Raw genomic sequence first — 9,838 nt, 5'->3', positions numbered from 1 at the left:
AAAAGGAAATGGAGGCAAGGTCCTGTGTGATACACACTCACGACAACAGATTATTTATGCTTTCAGTGGATGCACGACACGGTCGTCATCGTTGCCATGGCATAATATTAAATTACGCGAAGTAAATAAAAGCCAGCACTCGAACGCACAGGGACCTAGAGTCAACCGCACACTCAAAGCCACATGGCTCCTTGTATCCTGAGATCCTGAGATGCCGGCATAGGCACAGCCACAGTTTCAGGGCTGCACAAAAGGTCCTTTTACTGTTCCTTTATTTACTTAACCTTTAATAGTGAAATTTATATAAAAGCAAACAATATACCGCAAATTCAAAAAATACTTATATTTAGCCATATAAAAAAACTTAATAAATTGTTTTTCAAACCATTAATATATTTGCAGAATGATAAACAACAAGATAGAAGTATACACAAAAAGTACAAATATTGTGATTTAATATTTAAATAAGTAAACTCCATTTGACTTGAAGTATTAAGACCTTAAATCAAAAGAAAATTATAATTAATTTATTTACATGCCAAATGCTTAAGGGTATTTCTAGGCCTAAGCCTATATTAGAGTATGCCCCAAGAATGGATAAATCAAGTTTTAAATTAATAATATACCCCATGGTGAGCCTGTGTTTCCCCGATTCGAGCACTTTCTGCTCGACTTGCCTGGTAGGTTTCCAGTGGGTCTTAATTTGGTGCCCGCTTTGTCATAAATAATGCAAGGCAAACGTTGCAACAGCCACCTCCGCTGCACCCGAAACCACCCGGCAATTCAATCCCAACCCAGTTTTAAGGGCCCATATCTCAACCCTTTCTTGCCGTACTACCAATCCTGCTGCCATCGTTGTCGTTTGCTCGCGGGCATTACTCAATATGCAGTTAGCTGTGCTCAAACGTGCTGCAATTACGGCTCCAACCTGCACAACCCCCCCGCCCCCTCCCCCCGGCCACGCCCCCGCAGAAAAGGCTTTTTGCAGTGAGCAACGTCATTTGTACTTAATGACTTTTCAACGTCGTGTGCGTGCAACGTCATTTTCTTGAGGCTTTTTTGGCTGCTGCCGCTTGGCTCGTTCGTTGTTCGCTCATTTGCTTATATTCCATTTAAAGCGGGGTAGTACTCCCCATAAATAAAACACGCACGGAGCCCACGGGTCGCATACGTGATGCGTGCCATGCACCTGTTGCAGCTGCCGTTTGCGTTTAATTGCAAAACAAGTTGCGCTCTCGACTGGATATTTACCAAAATACATATTCCAAAACGTGGCTTAAGCACCCATATTTCACAGACCTAAAAACATAAAAAGCAAATCCTGAAAAGGAAAATGGACCAAGAAATAAAATAAATCGCTGCTTATGCAGTGCAGCCTGCTTATCGGAAAATGTTTAATAAAACACATCTGCCTTGAGTGGCAAAATTATTATATATGGGCCACGATGGGATTTTCTGGGTTCGAAAATGATTTAAAATATTTCTTTTGACAGCTCGCCCAAAGTTTTGCTTTAATCGAGGGGAGGAGTGGGGGCAAGGCCCATTAATAACGCAACAAAAAAGAACAGGCGAGGATAAAAATGAAATTCAATAAGCGTGATTTGGATAGCCAAACGAACCGAACTGAACCAAACAGAACCGCATCGAATGGGGGCGAAAGGAATCATCCGAGCAACTGGTCAAAGCATTCAACCAACCCTCGGTGATTTTGCGAGGGGATGGGTTTGGCGGGCGAAAATATTTAAGGCGTTGGCCTGGGGATGCCAATAAATCAAAGGGCCCGAAAAAAGGTTGCCCCCGAACAATGCGCGGCATCTGTAGAATTCTCCCTTGGACCACACACACACACACTCACACACACACACACACACCCACCAAAAGGATACCCATCAAATGTGTGTTTTCTGTGTGTGTTGTTCGTTGTTTGTTATTTGTTGTTGTTAGGCACACTTTTGGGAGGCGCTGGAGCTTGGAGTGTGGAGGTTGGTGTCTAACTTTTGAGCAATTAAGTTCTCAACTTCTTGAATTCATCAGGAATTCACAACTTTAATTCGATATATAAAAAGGTTGTTAGGAATTCAATAAATACTCCTTGGGTAGCAACTTGTATGAAAGCTGATCTTATTGGGGAACTAAACTATCTAGACTTTTCTGCACTTACCAATTCTAGGAATTAATCAATTTTCTTGAAGAAAACTAACTTTTCTTCTATTGCTTTTTATTTATGTAAATAAGTTTATAGCAGATGTTTCATTTTTATTATAACAGAAATAAATACATTTTAAACTTTCAGGAAACAAACATTAATTAACTATTCCTGTGCTGTGATTTTTAATTTTCAGTAACTTTCTGTTTCATCTAGAGATTTTTGTAAGTCTGTGGAAAACATGTTTATAATTGGTTTTACACACTCTTACTTATGTTGCATTTTTCTGCCACGTGCATGGGAAAACAAGTAAACAAAGTTTTCCACCCAGTGTAATAAAATTAATGGCCTTTCTTTCGTCCAGAAAGTGTCGGAATTTTACACAACCGCCGCTGACCGATGCAACTGTGTAGCTGGGTAGTTGGATATGGAAGTGAACTGGGGAATGGAGATGAATCCGGGCTGTGGAGCCTGGGGAAAGGATCGCAGGACGAAGTCAGAGGCGCTTAAAGTTGTAGAAAGTTTTTCTAAACGCATTCGCGTCACCAAAGGCGCCGCCAAAGTTATGAGTGCCTGGGGCTGGAGCTACTCGGGCACACGGAGAAAATCATAACAAAATCATTTAACTCATTATTTTAAAAATAATTTATCATCAAAAAATGTACAACAGAGAATTAATTTTCTGTCCTTATTTTGTGACTAACAATTTAAATGATATTGAATTTCTTAGAACTACTATAGCATGTTTGTTAAGATTTTTTAAGAGTAAAAAAAGTTATTTTTTATAAAAAACTTTTTTGACCATTTTACAGCGTACCTTAACTATAAAACTTTTGAAACTATTTTTCCATAAATATAGTCAAAAGCCCTTTCTAACTAGAAAATTCTAATTATTATGAATAATTACAAAAATAAATTTAATAGGTTTGACATATTTGTTGAAACAAAGATATTTATGAATTCAATAATGAAAAAAAGATATCACAAAATTTCTTTCATTATTAAATCCATAAGTTTTTTGTGCATACTCCCCAAAACTACAGAAAAATAGGCATATAAACTTAATATTTTCTTGCAGTGCACCCAATGAAGGGCGGACAAAGGCTGCTATTCCTGTGTGAAGAGTGGGTGCAGCTTATCCGGCCTCCATTGGAGGCGCCACAAAGAGTCGTAACGGGCTCCAAGAAGTGCAGGACCCATGTCCTTTATCTGGAGAGTGTACTCGATGTTTGTGTCGCCATGGCAAATGAAGTGAAGCGCGGCGAGTAAAAGGATTAAGGACGCTTAATATCATTGATGAGCCTCGGCCCACATCCTCGTAATGCCACCATTTTTATGAGATTTCCGCTGCCACTCAAAGGAAGAGCTGAGCCCAGATTTGTGTTGTCTGTAATTTCTAGCCTGGGAACAGCTGCAGCGGTCCCAGCGAAAAAACATCCAAGCAAACAGCCCACCCACTTGGAAATCCCACCCCCCAAGGTCAGCAGCTGTCTAATTAGGAATGCAGCCGAGGAAAACAAATTCACTTTCGGCAACTTTATGCAAATACTGTGGAAGTTGCCATTCGTAGAAGCCGTGAAACATACGGAACTGTAATGAATATTTACGAGTCCACGAATCGTCCAGTGGCAAGTGCGGAGCACGTGCGAAATCTCGTAAAATTTCCCACACACACTCTCTTCAAATTTACGCTCGAAATAATACGGCAAAATTTTCATTTAATTATGAACTGTTAAAGCCCTCGAACGGGGATGGAAAAAGTCTGCCGCCGATGTGTTCACCTTGCTACCGCCCCAGTAATTAAAAACGAAAGGAAAAGGTGTGTGCGCCGGGGCGTAGTATCTGGCCCGTCGATGAACAATTGCAGCTCGGGGGTAATCAAAAATGTATCTTTCAGCTTGGGACTTACCCAAAAGCCTCGGGCAAAACCGGCTGGGAAATGCGGAGTGTGCGGGGGACGAGACAATCGCCGGGGACTCGTTAGAGGAGCTGCAATGAAAAGTGTGGAAAAGCATTTACTTAAATTAGATTGCTGGCTTCAAGTGGAATGCAGTCGAGGTACAGACTTTTAGGGATTAATTTCTAGGGCATGAGTCGATTTGTGATTAAATTTGTGAAGAAAAAGATACAAATTTGTTATCACAAAGGAGTTTTTAAAGTTTATTTACTTAGATTTTTAAGCAGAGGCATACGTTTCGAATAAAACGCAATTAAAATGAATTAAAATGAAGTAAAACAATACTAACAAGATGCATTTTTGCTCATCAGAAATATAGTTAAAAATATTTGAAGTTAATTGTAATTCGAAAAGAATTCCCATTAAATAATAGAAAATTAATTTTCTTCAAATTTGTTTGGTAAAATGATTCAACGGTCTTTTTCAGCGTCTGTTTCCCAAGCAAATATGTTTAAATTTCTGATTTTTCAACAAGCGCATTTGGACTTCCCCATAATTGGATGAAATTGTTGCTGCCGCGGGAAAAGCGTCGAATCATCATCGTCGTTTCTGGCAGCAGATGCACCATCCTTTTGGCCCATTCCAACTTGGCTTATGTTTGAATTCAGAGGAGCTTCTCAGTCTCTTTTGAAATGATTTCCCATTGCTTTAAGTTGAAATCCCCGGCGAAAGCTGCTCATATTTACAAAATGTCTAATGAAAATATTTTTCTGCTGCACTACGCCAGACGGGTAAGCTTACTTGAAAGGGCTGGGGAAAAAAAAAATCAAATTAGTTGCATGAATGGTGCTGGACGGATTAGAGGGGCGTGGCAGCAGGAGCAGCAGGGGCTGCAGGTCCTGCAAGTCCTGAAAGTCCGGGCTCCATGTGGATATATGTATTTCTGTGATTCATGTTTGTGTGCTAATTGCCATTGCGGGAGGTTGGGCAAAGTCGAGAGCTTATCAGAAATTCTTATCGCATTACTTACTTATGCCGTTTACTTGGTTATTTGTCATAATTATCCAGCAACTAGGAAGATTCATTTGCCAAATGTTTTGCCCAGCCAGCTCTCTCTCTCACTCTTTATATGTCCCCTTAGTCTCCATTGAAAATTGATGTCCTTCAGTATTCAACCGGCTCCTTTTGGCCAACCCACCAACCCCCCAAACAGCAGTCACATGTGCACCCCGATCCACCCTGCCCCATCTTGAATCTCAACTTTTAACTCCGTCGCAAGCTTTTGAATGCTGCATGAGCCGAAGAAAAAATCTGATAGCGCATTTAAAATGGAAAATCAGGAGGGATCCTGTGAGGAGCACAAAGCGCACGACTGAGTAGATGAGCATAGAAAACAACAAGATACTAAAGATGGGTGCAGTAGTAGAAAAAACAGAGCAGAGGGCGACATACACACACACTCTCACACAAAGAAAAGGCGCAAAAAAATCAAAAGAAAATTGCAGGCAGCGAAAAAAAAATGAAGGGTTTTCCAAAAGGGGGGCGGGGGGTCGTTGAAAAACTGTATCAAGTAACTGAGCCGCGCCAAGCGACTGCATAGTGAAAATGCAACTGTGCGGAAAACTGTGCGAACATTTTCATTTTCAATGCAGCTCTTGGCACACAAAACACACACACATACACACAGCCAGACAACATTAACAGTAGTAACAACAACTAGCAAATAGACAACTTTAAGTACACGCATGGATACATACTCTCGGAAAAACTCTTTGCAAAGAAATCGCAGAAAATCGCTTAGAACGCAGAGCCCGAAAAAAAGAAATGTTAGCAATAGGAGCCAAATACGAGAAGGAAATACACAAAAGCATATGGATGTTGGTTGGGGGAGGTGGGAGGGGGGGTCGAAGGGGAGGGAAGCAGGGCACTGGGCCACGGAAAATGGGGGTCAGGGGGCGGGGCGCCTCTGACTTTTCTTTCAATTTGCAACATTTTCTGTAGCACGTTCCAAAAATAACTTCCGCCAGCCTCGTCGTCGCAGTGCAACCTGCAACCTGATTTGGTTCCGCCTTCGCCAAATTGCAGGAAACATTTCTATTTAAAGTCTGCACCCGAGTCGAGTCCCCTTCCCCCCCGAAAGTGCTTCAGGATCCGCTAATGGCATCCCCTGACCGCAAATGTGCCACCGCACAGAGAAAAATACCCCAATAATGTTAGACTCCTTATTCTTATAGAATTTTTATGCGCCCGTTTTATTTATACCTTCGTTAAACATTGAAATACTTTGAAACCTCTGCTCTAATAATTTCTAACACAAGTATGACGTAATTTTATTAAGCAATTTGTAGCCCAAAATATTATTTTTAAGTCCGAACAATTAAAATAGAGTTGTCTCTACTCTATTATTCTTAGATATGATACTTTTATATAGTTTTTATTTCTCCAATCACAATAAGCTCATTATTTTAATGAGCTCTATTTATAATAGATTTTGGAAACTACTTATTTACAACTGTCCTGTTTAACAATGTAATTAAGGAAGTTACCAAACTATTAACTGATTTACTACATTTTTTTTCTGTACACCAAAATCATAGCTCGTCACTCTCGTATCTGAGTTGTTGTATCTAATTGTTTATAATTTACCAAAAACGCAATTAGCTGGGCTGTCGAAAACAGGCAACATTTGAAGCCTGACTGAAGGCAACCATATTAAAAATATAAACTTTCTTTGACTGGACTGCCAATCATTTGTTTGGGAAGCCCACAATAAACCCATATAAAACTTGTGGAACAATGGCCAGCCGGTACAGTGGAGCCCAGCCCAAATCAACTGCTGCTGTAAGCCAGTGCAATGATACAGTTTTGCTACCAAGTGCCATTTTTATCTACCATAAGCACTCTTCGTAAGCGGTTTTCCAACCACTGTGCTCGGCATGGGGCCATTAGCAAAACTTTTCCGAAAAAAACGAGTTAGCAGGGGGCCGGGAAGTTTTTCCGGGGGGAGGAGGGGAGGGGGAGGACGCTGGAAGTCTGCTTCTATGTTAAATGAATTGTTGTCTTAACTACGAGACAAGACCCCCTTCGCAGTCGACAGGTGAAGGGGTCTGTGTCTATTAAAATTGCGGGCGCGGTGCAGCATCCAAAAAAGTTTCACGAAATTTATTTTTCGAAAAAGTAAAAAAAAATAAAACAAAAATTGTAGATCCACTAAAAAGTGAAATAAAAATTGAGATTCTTTCAAGCTGGTTGTTTTATACTCTTTTATTAAGCAATATCCAACTTGAGAGTATTTTTTTAAAATATTGAATTAAATAAAATATTGCATTGAGAATTTAGCTTCAAAAAGGTTTTAAGCTTCACATAACAAAATAGAGAATTAAGTGAAGAAATTAGAAAGAACAAAATTATACCAAGTCTATTATTAAACAAAATTTTATGTCAATAGCTTTACAGATTCTTCCTTTCGGAATACACCCCCAGTTATAGTTGAAGTTTGATGGTTATCATTAAAATAAACAGCTTTTCCTGAACGACCCCAAAAGCAATTTCAAGGCAGAGATTCCAAGCTGGAAGCTTTCAAATTCAACACCTGAAAATGTCACATTCACTTCCTTCCTGGCAAACTCCTACCCATAATTGCAGTGCCCCACAGAGAAGGGTATGAAAAGTTTAAATAACTTTGGCAACTAAATTTAAGTTGCGATGTCGGTGGGATAAGGGGGGGTGTAGTGGGAGTGGCATACTGCGAGGGTTGTGACAAAGTTGGGAGCAGATAAAAACTGCAGCAGACGCAAAACTAATTTGCGTGGTTATGTAAATTAGAGTCGGAGAGTTGCTGCGATAAACTTGTTGAGGGCGAGGAGCTAACAACAGCAGGAGTAGTAAAAAAAATCGCAGCACAAATGCGTAAACAAGGTGGGGATAATGTTGGACGATGCAGTTGAAACTAAACTAAAGCTCCAACTCACCTTGAAGTTCAGCCGAGTCCGAACTCTCGGCAGAAGTTCAAACACAACTGAAGGCAAAGGCGGTTTCGTTTACCAAATTGTGGGCGTGGCCGTGTTCAAGACCCGCTCTATATATGCAACTATATACAGTGTACACCTGGATGTGGGCTTTGCAGCCGTAATCCCGTAACCACAAACAGATAACAGAATCCTCGGGCGAGGAGACAAAGACGCCGCTCGCCTCAAACAACTAAATAATGTGCAGCAAATTTAGTGCTTCAGTGCGAGTATCTGAAAGATACACACACACTTTCCCAAGCTCACATAAGCACTGAACAAAAATATTTGTTGTCCTTTTCAAATTATGAGATAACTAACCCATTGTGTATTTGAGCTGCTGAAAGATACACTTTACAGTCTCCCAAACTCACATAAACACTTCAAGAAAATTATATGTTTTTATTTTCATATTAGGAGAAAATTATACATTTAAAATTAAGATAAATTAAGTATTGGGATTATTAGACAAAATATAAATTATAATTTATATATAGAATAAATCCCTTAAAGGCAAACTAATTTAATGGAACATTAAGTTGACCTAAACTTATATTAAACATATGTTTAGGGCTTAATTTTTGTTTACATTTTTTTCAGTCTTATTTTGATATCAAAAATTTGTCTGTCTGTATTTGAGAGAATTTTTCGCCTAACAGCTGGCAAGGCTTAGGCATAATTTGGGCCCATACTGGCGGGGACAAGAGTGAAATCGCATCCTGCAGATGCATCGTCGGTTGTCTTGGAAACCGCAGGAGGTGCAAGCCGTACTATGATTCGTAGTTCCCGCTCTCTAAAGTCAAATTAATAATTTTGTTGGGTCTGTCGGCTCACCACCTCCGCCTCCTGCTCTTTTGGCATCCCATGGACCGCAACAACTTGCAGGATGCAGTTGGTAGAGCGGGATACAAGCTGTTACCATGGCCATTAAGGCTTAGTTACACTTATCCCCCGGACCACCCACTTCAACAACATACCTAGTTTTGTTTACATTTCCCATGCAAGCCGAAAAAAGACGATGGTAAAATACACATGAATTCCGGCCAACTGGTGCACCTGCTGGAAAAGTCGGGCTGCTTTGCACCTGTTGTCGAGATTTGATTCTACTCGGATAGATTGGCACTTGGAAAGCTTTGGGCTGGCGAATTGAAGAAGTTCTGCTTACCAATGTGTAAATGTTTGGTCTGTGCTCCACAGAGAAATTCCCATGTGGCCATAGGCACAAAGACTAATAATTCAGAACATTTTCATGGGAAAATATCTCTGCAGTCTGAGGGATAATTTTCCTCGGGGCTGGCAGATCAATATTGACTGCGTTTCGCCCACACAATATTGTGGGATTTCCTTCTGTAGACACTAATTAGTCGCCTCCAGAACTTCCGTCTCTCACTTGGTTGACATGTGATATTTTTAGTGGCGGCTTGTTTACAGGGTTGCAGACGTTGAACCCCGACCCTCATTTATTTTTAGACGCCTGCAGCTCCATTCATTCGATTTGTGTTGTTAATGACATGCAAATCAACTTTGGTGGTCCTGTGACAAATACCCGCTCCAATTACGCCACGAAAATTCCCACTGTGTTTATATTTTTTTGACAGCTGATTGTTTTATTGAAAAGTGGCACGGGGCAGAAGGGATTTCTCCTTTTTATTGGCTGGGTGCCAATAGCAAATAAGTAAATATTTACTGTTTACTCTAGCCGGGGCTGTGAGAAAATCATTAAATCAGTACCGACTGAGACGGCAGCAGTTTTTCATACCCAAAAGCAAACACAAACAGCGAAATCAA

The sequence above is a fragment of the Drosophila rhopaloa genome, unplaced genomic scaffold, assembly GCF_018152115.1.
Source record: "Drosophila rhopaloa isolate 14029-0021.01 unplaced genomic scaffold, ASM1815211v1 contig_163, whole genome shotgun sequence".
Lineage (NCBI taxonomy): Eukaryota > Metazoa > Arthropoda > Insecta > Diptera > Drosophilidae > Drosophila > Drosophila rhopaloa.
The sequence above is the reverse complement of the archived record's forward strand: the minus strand, read 5'-3'. Positions refer to the sequence as shown.